Source organism: Episyrphus balteatus, chromosome X (genome assembly GCF_945859705.1).
Source record: "Episyrphus balteatus chromosome X, idEpiBalt1.1, whole genome shotgun sequence".
Classification (NCBI taxonomy): Eukaryota; Metazoa; Arthropoda; class Insecta; order Diptera; family Syrphidae; genus Episyrphus; species Episyrphus balteatus.
In genome coordinates this window covers 7,174,680-7,189,027 of record NC_079138.1, presented here as the reverse complement: position 1 = coordinate 7,189,027, position 14,348 = coordinate 7,174,680, and the positions used below count along the sequence as shown (strand labels likewise).

At 31.3% G+C, this 14,348-nt stretch overlaps 1 protein-coding gene across 6 annotated transcripts in view; it reads right to left on the bottom strand.

Annotated features, from left to right (window-relative positions):
- LOC129920500 (synaptotagmin-7) overlaps positions 1-4,152 on the bottom strand; it is a 44,456-nt gene extending 40,304 nt beyond the window's left edge. For 3 of the 6 annotated variants that reach the window (XM_056001766.1, XM_056001769.1, XM_056001771.1), the window contains exon 1: positions 498-963. The gene's annotated coding sequence lies outside the window, so the exon portion shown is untranslated. Of the gene's footprint in view, positions 1-212; positions 393-497; positions 968-4,067 lie in introns of those variants that run through there. The other 3 variants (XM_056001767.1, XM_056001770.1, XM_056001772.1) reach the window with 3 other exon arrangements.
- Positions 4,153-14,348: the final 10,196 nt, after the last annotated feature.

The following is a 14,348-nucleotide window of genomic DNA, read 5'->3' as shown; positions in this document are numbered from 1 at the left end:
AAATCACATAAAAAATAAACTATTTTTCTGAGAGAGATATTGTGTGTGTTCAATAAAATTCACAACTGTCACAGAGATATACAAACAGAATGGATTTTCAAACGCAGAAAAGACACCACGAAGTATACTCCACTTTCATTATAATTACATATCTCTGCCTCTCTATCTTTATTTTTATCAAATTAACAAAAAAAAAAAAAAATATAGTATACTTTTCGTTGCTTTTGCAGTGTGTTGACATGATCCGCCCGCTTTTTTCTTTATTTTTTCACCTCAAAGTATGCACAGTATTTACACTTAATGAATCTTACAATTTTTTTTTTTTTGTTTATTGTTATGTAAATTAAATTTCACTCGTTCCCCACATTTTTCCGACGACGACGACAGTTGTTCTTATAAGGAGGACAAAAGCAAAATACTTTTTATCAAGAAAGATATACAAAATTTCAAGTATATACAAACAAAAAAAAAAAAAAATTAAACGACCTACAACCTACCATGTCCTACTTCGAAACTTTGAATGACTTTGAGATTTGAGATTTTTCCGTCCAAAAATTTTTTAACATAACATATGCGAATGTTATTAAACTTTTGGATGATGAGACAGATGTTGTACGATGTTTTGCTTAATTGTTCGATACATTTTGTTTTTTTTTTTATTGTTTTCGAAGTAATATTTATTAGTTTTATATGATCATAGGCAAAATTAAACTAAACAAATTATTATTGCGATAAAAGACAAGACAAGACAAAAAGCCGAAACTCGAATATTCTCAGTGTGTTGGATCGACCTCTGACTCTGGGAATCTAACTGACAAGGAAAAGAGTTACGAAATACTCTTCTGCTTGTGCTTCGGTGCTTTGCTGTGATAGAATATTGTATCTATAGAATGTGTGTTGAGTTGAAAAATGTGTTGCCTTTTGCCTTAATGGAAATACAAAATCCTGTGCGCTCTCTAGTTTTTGCTACTAAAGGGATGAAGAACAATTTACAGTGGGCCAGATTTTCATTTTTCTTTGCAAAAATTCATAACTTTGCAACGGGTTGAGATATTTAATTTTTTTACTAACAAAAAACATACAGCTATGAATATGATGAGTTTCAATAAAATTAGTTGTCAATAGTTGTGTTTTTTTGGTATTGCTATCCCTATCCGCAGCTGGCGTTTACATGCATTACAAAAACAACACGCAGCTGCCGATAGGAATAGAAGCTAAACCAGGCTGCTGATAGAATTTTAAGGAAGTGTATAAGGTTACGTTTTCCTTTGGTGCATGCATATACATTTTTGTTTAATGTTAATATTTGGGAAATCCCACTGCGGATAGCTTTGCCAAAAAAAAACACGCCTAATGTCTTTCAAACCTAAAATATGTCTTGAAATTTTTTGTTTTTGCTTGTTATTTGCAATGAAAGCAGTTAAAGCAGTGTTTCCCAACCTTTCTTGTGTCATGTCCCACCAGAACCCTTCCAAAAGCCTCATGTCCTTCTGAAATCATATGCTTGGAAAACTTTAACACAATAAAAGTCTTAAATGTACAACAAAATTTAATGTCTGAGATAAAGATAATTAAAAAAAAAATAAATAAATAAACCCAAAATGTTTCAAATTAAACAAAAACAATAATTGATAAATATTTGACGGGAAGTGGTGCCGTTAGCTTTTTTTTATGAAAAAAAAAAAATATAGAACAGAACATGGCAGAACAAGAAAAGCTTCACTTGAAACACTAGAATAGAAAACAATAACAAACACATTTGACTGTTTTCACAAATCTGTGCTAAGCTGTTCTGACTTGATCTCTTTAAATTAATTCCGTTAAACTTCAGAGCAAGTTCAGAAAATTCTGTTCTGAAGTGTTCCAGACAGGCTCAATAAAAGCTGTTCGGAACAACAATTTTCTGTTCATTTCAGAAGAGGCTAAAGAATCCGAACTATTGATTTTAAGTGAAGTGAATTTAATAGCATTTGACACGATGAATAACAGATCCTAGATGCGTTTAGAAAAATACATAAGCTACGAGTACATATCGTAGCCGTTCAATGAAAATTCCCTTAGTCCATTTCGACTTCAATTAAATTTTCCAAGTTAACCAATAACGGAAGCTTTATTTTTCAATTGCAACAAAACAATTATTTTACCAAAATGTTAACGAACACGATAGTGTCTTCAAGTGTGGAAATGGAAACACATGAATTACAGACTTTTCGAAGAGAATTGTAATGCAGCACAATTTCGAATTGCCCCCCGGTGGTGGGACGTCGCGACGTGTCGGCTCCACGTTGGGAAACACTGAGTTAAAGTATTTTTATTTGTCGTAAAAATATCAATAAAGCCTTAATTTAAGATAAATGAAGACTTCGGTTAGAAAACCAACTTCCAAAAACGAAGAGGTTATTAATTCGTTAATTTCCTCTGGGGAGAAAATCTTAAGTTTTCAATTTTTTTCTCAAGTGCTCTGAAATAGTTTATGAAAATTCAGTGAAAATAGGCAGATACCACACCACCAGGGGAACAAAATCTGAAGCACGAGTGTAAAGTTATTTTTCTCCTGTACTATCTAGCAAAATTCAAACATTGTGCAAAGTTTCAAGATTTTACAATAATCTGTAAAATTTGATGAAAATTCAGTGAAAATATGCGGATACCACGCCCCTGAATGAAAAATCTCAAATTTTCTATGTTTTTCTTTTGTATACACCACAACACTACAGACCGGTTGCATTTTATTACCTTTTTTAATAAAAAATAAAAAATAAACATCTCTTAAACTAAAATAGGCAAAAAGTAGCAGCTGATTGTTTAGTAAATAATTCAAAAATAGTCAAAGTTGAGTTGAGTTTCTTGAGAAATTTTGTAAAGCCAAAAACTGAGTAAAAAAAGACTTCCGAAAATTTTCAAGTTTTTTAACTAGGTTTTTAGATTTGTACACAAAAACACTTACAATTTGGTATTTCAACCGTTTTTTAAAATTGTTTCAGTTTTTGAAGCTTTTTTCCCTAACCCAGTAAGAAATTAGTTTTGGATTTTAGGCAATGACTTTTGAAAAGTTGGCCCACTGTGCCTTGTCACAACAGCAAAGTTCTTTCTCGTTGGCTATTTTATTTAATATTTTGATGTTTTTTTTTTTTTTTTTTATTTTGTATTTTTGTTTGTGTTTTTAGATACTACACTGTTGTGCGTTGTTGTGTGTTTTTTAGTGCTTTCAAAAGAAACAGGATGTGTATGTTTGAACTATATGCTATATGCAAGCAAAAAAAAAAGTGTTGTAATTGCACTTGCAGGCATACCTTGCCTACTCTCAGGAGTTGATTATTTTGTAGTTTGGGAGTAAAATTAAAAGTGAAACAAAAAAAAGATGTTAAGCTTTTGTTTCCTTTGGTGCTGATGGGTGTTGGGTGCCAAAACAAAACATAACAACAACTAGAAATCATAAAGGAAAATAATAATTATTACGAAAACTATATTTCTACAGAAGGATGTTGTAAGCTGTAGAAGGATAGTGACATTGGCAAAAGGGTATATATCCTCTTTTGATATATCAGCTTCTTTTTCAGCGCTTTGAAATTTACAAATGTTGACAAATGACCAAATCAAAAAAACAGTTGGGGGATTCCTTTGTGATTTATTTTTGGAATTTTTGTCAAAATAAATAATAATCAAGCTCTCAAGCTTAATGGGCTAAGTTTTGTTTTTTTTTTGTTAACGGAAATTACTTTTAAATTTTCTTTGTTTTGCATTTTGTGTGCGTTTTGTGAACAATATATCTTTTTCCATCTATGGTTTTAGTGGCCAAAAAATTTAGGCAGAAAGAAATGCCTGCAATAATTAAAACGAATAACGGCAACAGAGAACCACTATCTAAGTTAACTTCCTCACGATTTTTCCTAACCTACCTATATAAGCAAAAATAGTTAAAAACCAGAGATTCTTCTAAAGACATTCAAGTTTTAAAGTGAAATTTTATCTGAGAGTTAATGTACCTACAAAGAAAAAAGAAAAAACATTGGTTTCCGTTTTACTTTTTGTAAATTAAAAAAATTGCTTGTTTGGAAAATAATTACCTATTTATTTGAATAAAACTATTTCTACTATGCGTGGGTCTAGATAAAAAGAGTTTCGATAATCTACTGCACCCCCATTTGGGAATAGAATGCATTAAAATTACAAAATCGAAACCAAAACATTACTTAGTGTAGAGTAGTGGTGGATGAATATGGATAGATACCTAGGTACTTTTACTAAGCAGAGAGAACAGTTAAACTGACGTTTTTTTTTTACACTTCCTTACCTTCTCCAATTCCATATTTTATTGATTGAAAACTGACAGTTCTACGAAGATAAGATAAATAAAAATTAGGTTTTGCAACCCTGGGGCCAGTTTCACAGGGTGACATTTACGTGCGTCTATAGTTGGAAGTTAAGTGACACTTCTAGACTTCATTGTATAGGGAGTCTCGGAAACAAAGGTTTTAGGTGTGAAGAAATGGATGTTGATAGTCCATACATTGCAATTCTCAATTATAGAAATTTTCATCGAACATCGAAGAAATAAGATTTCAGCCAAAATAATTTATCTCGGACTGCGTAACTCTACTAGGTTAAAAACTGAAAAGTTTCTTGGAGGTGTGGTTGCTGAATTACTTGTAACCAGATTTCAGATTTAAGCCTGGTACGCTGCTCGCGCTAAATTTTAGCCGAGATAAAATTCCCATACAAGTTATCGATAATTTGTATGGAACTCATTTTAGCTCGGCTAAAATTTTTCGATAATTTGTATGGGAGCTAAAATTTAGCGCGAGCAGCGTACCAGGCTTTACGAAAAAAATACAAGGACCTAGCCTCAACAGAGCATTTTCTAAAATTTCCTACATATATTTTCGCAATTTTGAGAACATTTTCTTGAGATCGATCTCATTTTAGATGTAAACAAATTTGCTGAAACGTGAGAAAGGAGCTTAAGCTTATTTTTTGCAAATGACCCATTGTTTACACACTTAATGTAATTTTTTTTAAACATTTTTTTATCTTCTGCTCTGAATGCTTAATCGTTAAAAATTAGAAAAAAAGGAAGTATCATACGAGCTTTCAAATCATGATGAAAAAATTCGATTTGAGTAAACAATTAAAAGAAAAATACGAAAAGAAAATACTGTAACGGTGAATTACTGAACTTCTTTTAAGATAAACATCTGAACACACAATACCTACATACTACCGTGAAGATAAACATCTGAACGCACCTTTAGTAATAAGTGTATAAGTGTGAACATGCCTTTTCTGAATGCACCCCAAAATATCCCTTTCCCTCCTGGAAAGCATGGTATAAAAAGACAAGGTATGATCATTAGAGCCGCCATCTTACAAAATGGGGTAATAAGGTTTTGACGTTTGGCATTTGGCAAAGTCAAAAGCAACAACAACTTCCAAGACAAATTTGTTTACAACAACAATTTCAATGGGCTGGGCTGTCAAAACCTTAAGTAGCCATAAGTTTTGACAGTTCTCGATACTGAGTTTTTTCTAATGATCATACCTTCTCTTTTTATACCATGTCTGGAAAGGAAGTTTCGAGAAACAGAGACGAGAACCTTCGAAGACATTCTCCAATTTCGAGATTCAGGTATAAAAGGGCAGTGTGGACACCGATACCGGACACAGTTTAATTTTGAAAGTGAAAGAGTACACTGCCCATAATCTCGTAAAGGCCCTTACTACAAAATTTTCGTTTTTGATATTTTTGCATATTTGGAGTAAGGGTATTGTCTCTGATTAATTCTCATTTATTTTTTTAGCCAAGGTCTTCAAATAACTCAGAACAATCAAAATGTACTTTTGATTTTTTTCATTTTTATATACAAATTGCGATATTAGATTTAGTGTTTCCCTCTTTAACTCAGAAGTAAGAAAAATGTAGTAAGGGCCTTTACGAGATTATGGGCAGTACAGTACCTACAAGGTGAAATAAGTGTTGGAAATATTTATTAGTAAATAAAGTGATTTAAAAGTGTGTTTGTTTGATCAAATCATAAAAGTAAATTGAATTGAAAAGAAATAAAGCGTGTGTTTATTTGAACGGAAAATAAAAGTGAAAATTAAATGAACGAAATAAGTTTTATTGAGAACCTGGAATAAGACATTACAATTAAAAATGGGTATTCATGCAACCTGGGAAACTTTACCACATAGCAAAATGGAAGAGTTTACCAAGCACGGTTCATGAACGCCCCTTAAATCAAAATGCTCATCTAGCGGAATTTTATTCAAAAACGCACTAGCAAGATTTTAGACAAACACCGGTTTTTTGTGCAGCTAATACCTTGTACTAAGCAAGTATGAATAAATTTTTGGGTGAGGATTTTTGAAATTGAGTCTTAAAGGTGCTTTGGCTACTCCGTTGTGATTAGTGTATTTTAAATTGTTATTGAAGATTTTTTGTCATTTTTATTAAATATAATATAGGAGCATATAAATTTAAGTGAAATCTCATTTCATATGATGTTCGATACTTTGCTATTGTGCTTAAAAGTTGAAAAATCGTGTTTTTTTAGTTAATTTTTACATAAGTGGAGAAAATTTAAAATTATTCCGCATTATTCCAATGGGAACTGTATGTGTTTTAAGGCTTGATATATAAGCTTTCATTTTACATTTTAAGTTGCTGCGCATAGGTGCGACACCCTTACATTTTTTTTCAATTTTCGAACAAGCTTAGCAGAAAAATAACCACTATGGAAATAATCAAAAACAAAATTATAAGGATTGTAATGTTAATTTTAAGCGTCTTTTGTGTGGATTTTTTTGCCATTAACAAGCGTATTGAATAAACTTTATTCTGGTTTTTTAAAAACTATTTTCGAGATTTTAAGACAGCAAATTTTTAAGGATCGGGTGTCAAAATTTAAAATTTAATTCCCTGCACCACCAATGCTAACTTAATGCTTACAGGGCCATCTAATTTTTGTTTTCAGACACCTTAAGCTCCCAACCAACTCTATGTGTTAAATATCAAAGACCATTTTTGATAGTGGCACTGTTTTAAAAGGTTATCGAAAATAGCCAAAAAATAATAATCTAATAAGAAAATAGTTTCTTTATTTTTTCCTAATTTTCTCAAAAACTAGAAGGCATAGGAACATATGGTTTTTTGTGTTTGATAAATGAATAAATCGAGGAAGGATTTATCAATCAATTTTGTATTGACATCCACAAAAATAGTGTTCTATGTGTTTTTTAAAACTTTTTTTTCCCAAATTTTGACTAAGAAGTCAGTAAAAAATGTTGGCTTTTGAAAAAGGTGTCATTCATAACTGTAAGTGTTGCCATCGTTTTTAAATATTTTTTTCTTAATTTTAAGTAATTTTTTAGAAAATTGCCCCTCCCTCTTAAACGGGGGGAAATTGACCCCCTCTTCCGTAGTAAAAAATGCTTGTATTTACTTCCTCTACAAGAATTCGTTACAACTCTTCACCTTATGAGCTATCGTACTTTTGTCCAAAAATAACCCCCATTAAACCTCTTTTGGTAAAAAAATATAAAAGAATATTAACAAAATTGTTGTTTAATTTCATTTTGTATATATTTGTTATAAATTCTATAAAAAAAAAATCCCTCGAAAAGTTATAATCTGTGAGCGTTATTAATTTAATTCCGCTAGATGAGCAATTTGTCACACTGTGCGTAGCGGCGATTTGTTTGAAGTGTATTTGGAGCAAGAAACTGAAAAAAGTAGGTTTTTAAAATTATTTTTTTTTTTCTATTTTATTATAATTTTTGTAAATACACTAGCCCAAAAAATTAAGGGAACAAAAAAAAATCGTGATTTTTTTAGTGATTTTCGATAAGCTGTATCTCAGTAAAAAATGATAGCATTATGGCAAAATAAAAAGCATGTGAAAGCTCTATTCTTCTAGTTTTAGGATTGAATGTTAAAATATTTTCTTTCTAACGGTAAATTAGCGTTTTTTTTAGAAAATGTACCGCTATTTAATGTCTGTGGGTGATAAGATTAATTATTGAAGCTTAATATACCTGAAATTTATATGCAAAGTTTCAGACTTATTCATCAAGCAGTTTTTCTGTTGTGAGGGTTTGAACTTTTGAGATGAAATAAAACACCATATTTCTGCAGGTCTAAATGCCTTACTTCTTGTAACTTTTTTATCAGCAAAATCAAATTCTTTTCAATAAATTTGAACATTTTATTGATAAATATCGTTTAAATTTAAGATAAAACAAGGAAAAATAAAAAGTTTTCAAAAAAAGTTAAATTTTGAAAAAAAGCTTTTTATACCATTTTTGGATATTTTTCCCAATTTTATAAGTTTTTGGTTTTTCCTTGGTTTATCTTAAACTCAAACGATATTTATCAATTTTGGTTTTGAACAGAATAGAGCTTTCACATGCTTTTTATTTTGCCATAATGCTATCATTTTTTTACTGAGATACAGCTTATCGAAAATCACTAAAAAAATCACGATTTTTTTTTTGTTCCCTTAATTTTTTGGGCTAGTGTATATTCATACCTCTTGCAGTCATTTTGGTTTATTTTATCATCAAAAGTTTTCCATGTTTACCAGATTCAGATGGTAAACTTTTCCACACAAATACACTACTTTATGTCAGGGGCGTATACAGGTTTTCTTCTTGGGGGGGCTCATGCCAAAAATTTTTTTACAAAAGTTTTGATAGTAGGCATAAACTTGAAAATGTGCTATTTAAATTAAAAATATTAAAATTTGTTCGTTTTGCTTTTCGAATCGAACAGTTCCGAAGAGTTCTAAGAATAACCAAACAAAAACGTTGTGTGATTCGTTTGCTTTTATTTGTTTAGCCTTAAATCTTCACCATCCTGTCCTTAAAATACAGTGTAATGTACAAGTACTTCGATTGAATAATTTGAATTTAAACAACTCTGCATTGTTTTCCGGTAGTTCAGAATTATTTTACAAGTTAAAATAAAATCTTTTTAGTATAATAACACTGATAACTTTCGAATTAATTGTCTTCCTAACCTCAGGCAAACGAATCGCAAGGTTTTGCAAAAAAAAAATTGCATTTGAAAATACAATTTTTTTAAATTTTGTTTTAAAATTGTACGCGAATTTTTTTTTTCTTTTGAGACGATACAGGATTCAAATACCTCTGTCAAAATAGTAAGGACAAAAAAATATTTTTGGCGTAACAGAAAATATTAAACAAAATTATGCTAGTTTAGATATTTTTTCGAAATTTCAAATGGCAATACGAATGAAAGAAATGCTTTTATAATATTTTATATATTCGGCTCTCATTTAATCAGCTTTCATTTATTTATCAGCGGTTTAAAATATAAAACATATTCAGTTATATTTATTAGATTTTCTTAAATTGATTTCGAAGGTTATTTTAAGTGACCTAAGCTTGCTTAAATATTTAATTTGCCTTTAGAAGAGGTTGCCTATATCTATTCTTATCTATTCTCGGTATAGTCAAAATTTAAATCCATACAAAGCTCTACAACACAGCTTAATTTGTAGCCTATCAATGCCTTATATTATAGAACGAATCAAAGTAATCCTAATCCAGCATAGCGTTCGCTAAAAATATGACCACATCCCCAGATATGGCAAAAATATTCGGTTGAATACCAACAAATTTTTTCACTTTTCATTTTCGTTCATCGTACTCAAAAGAATATAGTAGCACACAACAATTTCTTGTTTAAGTTTTGAGTTCTTGGGGGGGGGGGGCATGACCCCGTGACCTGTATACGCCGTTGCTTTATGTCTCATTACAGTTAAAGAGCGTGTGTACACATGTACACGCGATATATGTTATTGTTTTTCACTCACCGAAAACCACTTAGTAACAAACAAAACTGTTGTCAAAAATTAAATTTTTGCTGTACCAACAACGTACAGTGTGCAATTTTGCCAATCTAGCGGAACTTAATTAGTGATTCCAAGTACCCTAAATTATTTTGATGCAAACCAGCTTAATTATGTTAAGAATGTATTTCTACAAGTGTTTTATTGATTTTAAAAATTATATATCATCACCCCTATTACAAAGCCAAAACTTTTTTCAGGGAATTCCGATTGTCTTGGTTTTAGTTCCATACGATGCAGCATCGACAAATACTCTAAGATCATTGCCATAAGCTAATGTTTATTTTCAAATGTCGCTGTAAGCTTGTTTTTGGTTAAAATTCACATGGTACACAAAGGACCAACTGAATTTATGTGGTCGTGGGTGATAACAAAATATGATTGGTATCTTGGATACATAAGGTATACCTAGCATTTTTCCAGACCCTAGGGTGGTAATCGAAAAATAAAGTGCATTTAAAATGCAGTTTCTTACGTAAAGCCTGGTACGCAGTTCGAGATAAATTTTAGCTCCCATACAAATTATCGAAACATTTTAGCTCGATCTGTTCGCGCTAAATTTTAGCCGAGATAAAATTCCCATATAAGTTATCGATAATTTTTATGGGATAGTTTTTAGCTCAGCTAAATATTTTCGATAGTTTGTATGGGAGCTAAAATTCCCATACAAGTTATCGATCATTTGTATGGGATACGTTTTAGCTCGGATAATTAGCATCCATCAACATGCTTCCTCCAACATTATAGTTCTGATTTGACGTTTGGCTCAAAAGCCCAATTGGGCTTTTAAGCCAAACGTCAGTGTCGAAGAAAAAATAAAAAAAAATAGAAAAAATTTTTTTGACATTTCAATTCTGAGGAAAAGTGGCGTGTATTATGCATGTACGCTTTTGTTTTCCTCAGAATTGACTTGATTTGATTGGTTGGTTTTTTCTTGTACTTCTTTAATAAACAGTTATGATAGAAAGGAAAAAGACAAAGACAGATTGCTCAAAAGCCCAATAGGGAAGTTCGAACATTTGTCCTTGTCTTCTTCTTCTTTTTACAGTTTCCATTTTGACGTTTTAAACTCGGCGAAAACCAAAACAAACCAGCAAAAACAAACCAACAAAACAAAAAAAGCAAAAAGTACAGCATAGAAATATATTTTAAATTCCGTAATTTTTTCGATTTTTAGACACTAAATTAAGTTATAGTAGAACGTTATTACCAAAAAAAAAAACATTTGAAATCGATTTGTATGAGTTTTTTTCAGTTCTTTAAAATTGCGCGCGTCCTTGAAAAATTTGGTTTGTTTTGGTTTTCACCCGGTTTAGGAGATATTTTTTTATTTTCTTTTGTTCGTTTGGTACTGACAGATGAGCGAAATTCCGAATAGACCATTTTTATATAAAAAGTAATCGAACAGATCTTTTTCTAATTCCTACAACATGATAGAACATAATCTCGGTCCTACTCACTCAATCCCAATATCTCTCTATCTCACTTTTGTTGAATATCATTTTTTCAGCGTTTAAAATTCTCTCTAACCATCCTTATCTAACCATCAGCTCCGAAAACCCAATATGAGAGACAACAAATATTGGCGTTTGGAGAGAAATCACAAAACTAAATTTTCAATACAAAAATCTAAACACAAGCTCGTCACAATTTCACTTTAATACAAATCGTTGCAGCGAGCGTTTTGTGGTACGTTACTACTGCTCTGTGCTCTCCCTAAATTAATATTTCTTTGCTCTTGTTTTGGTCATTTAAAGTAGTAAAAGAAAGGTAAACGATTTATTTCTCGTTTGCATTTTTACTTCAATAAAAAATTATAAAACTTAATTAAATTTCGGTGATCCATTAAAACTGTGTTTTTTTTTTGTTTCTCTTGTCTTTGAACTAGATTTCCATAAAAAAAATACAACAATGGCACCACCACAAAGGATGCGAATTGCTAATGAAAAAGCCAGCAAGAATGTGGTTATGCGTGGAAACGTTCCAAAGTCTTCGGTAAGATTTTTTGTTTTTACTGTTTTTATGATACTTTTTCTTATATCCATTTTCCATTACTATTCGATAAGAATGAAAAATTTTATGTGTAATTTTATGTCTACGTATGCATTTTGTTGAGAATAATATGCTGCCACGACAGCAGCTGATTTTCTTTTATTAAGACCTAGCACGAACACAGTAATTGTGTGTAGTTATCAGTTATAAATCGCAATCACAATCTTTTTGACCCTACAACAACTACAACGCACGTCGTCGTTGTAGTCGTCATCGTCATTATTGCCATCACCATCATCAGAGAGTAAATCTCTTGTTGAAGTTGAAGACGTGTCATATTTTTGTACACGTTTTGATTTTTTTTTTTTTTTTTTTTCAAAACAGAACTTGTGTTTTCCACCTGTGTACTTAAGATGTTGGTTTACATACTTTCTTTTAATCTATTGACAATCCAGAAGAATACCATCTGGAATGATACTGTTTTTTTTTTTTTTTTGTTTTTGTTGATTGACTGATTAAGTATTATTAGGAGTTAGGAAATTCCAAACAGATTGTTTGTTTTGTTTTTTAATTTCTGCGTCTTGGCAAAAAGCAAAACAAAAAATAATAAACACTTGTTTTAAGAATTATGATCTAGGCAACCTTTAGAGCAGCTTTAGCAGCCTGTTATCTTGACTGTTTATGTTATTTTCAAATAAGTTAAAAGAAAGTGAATTTTTTTAAGTCTGTGTTAAGTTCAGTAGAAATGCGCAGAAAGGTGTGGCCATGCTCCCGGCTGTCGTTATTTATTAAATTGTTATTGATTTGAAATACAGGGTGTCCCGGGATGAGATAGAAAATTGTTCTACAGTAACTCTCTATCTCCAAAGTTGATACCCTTTAGCAATGATTTAAGAAAACGCTTACTTTGGTATGCCTTTACTCATGTTAATGTTAATAACTCTGTTAATACTTACGATAAAAACTTTATTAATATTTTGATTTTTAGAAGAAATGCTATTTTTTGTACCTGCATTTAAAAAAATGTTATTATCATTTTTTATTGCTCAGATATTTTTTCTTACCCATGATAATTTTTGACTTTGGGTCCGATTTTCTTCGATAAATGCATTATAAATATAGTGTTTTTTTAAATTTATTCTTATGAAGAAAACAATAATGAACAAAAATGTTGTTTACAAGTTTGCCAGAAAACTTATAGATTTTATGATATTTGGGAAAACCTGCACCAGACAAAATCTCTAAAAAATGTGTTTTTTGTGCTTTAGTCAAAAATGGGTACGAATTAAAAATTTATTTTTGTACTTTTAGTATATTTATAACTCAATTTTTTTTCTTAGAATATACCCAAGAATCATCCCTAAAAATCTTCTTATTCCGGGACACCCTGTATATGAGCCGTTTTTGTTTTGTTTTTTAAGTTGTAATTTTTAGAAAAAAAATAAGAAAGAAATTTGCATCCTCTTATTTTGTTACTACAAACTCAAAACAGCATTATTATTACTTTTTTTTAACGAAATCAAATTTTTATTTTATTAATCTATTAGGATATGATTGATTGATATTTGGAGTGTAAGATGTACTACGACCTATAAGATCTATTGTACCCCCCTTTTAAGCTATATGAGTAAGTACCTCATTTTATAGCTCCTCCTCTAACCTAATTCCTTTCATGAAATTGATTATTTGGGGTTTTTTCAACGAGTGAAATTTGTCCTCTTCGACTTGGTAGCGACCCATGTGTTTAAATCTTTGGTGTATTAGTGCATTGCAACTACCCAGGATGTGATCTGGTGTTTCTTCTTTTTCGCTACAGAATCTACATGTTGCACTATTTACTAAGCCCAAAAAATGTGGGTGCCTTCTTAACTTACAGTGGCCTGTGAGGAGCCCAGTGATTAACCTGAGATTGTTCCTACTTAGACTGATACATGATTTGAAACGCTCTCGGTTGTAGTTCCCGAGAAGAATTTTCGATTGTCTCAGTTTTGGTAGTTCTGCCCAGTTTTTTTGCTCTCCTGGTCTCCTCGTCTAGTTTTATTTTATTTTTAATAACATTTTCTCCTATTCCGCAATACGGTTCGGGTCCCATTAAAGGGGAATTTGCTCCCGTTTTTGCTAAAGAGTCCGCCTCCTCGTTTCCCTGGACACCAACGTGCCCAGGTACCCAGTGGAGAGTGACTTTGTTTATTTTGCCAAGTTCGTTAAGCTTTCCTTTACACTCCAATACTAGCTTGGAGTTGATTTCGTAGGATTTAAGTGCTTTTAGGGCAGCTTGACTATCAGACATAATGGCAATATTTTTGTTCCGGTGATTTACAATGGCATTTACCTCAGCTTGAAAGATACTTGGGGATTGACCCATAGGTACGGAGACCCGTCTGTGTACCATTCCGCTGTTCTCGGCCCGTCTGTGTACCATTTGATGGTATTTTCTTTAAATGAGTAGTTGATAGATTCACCTACCCAATCTTTTTTACTACT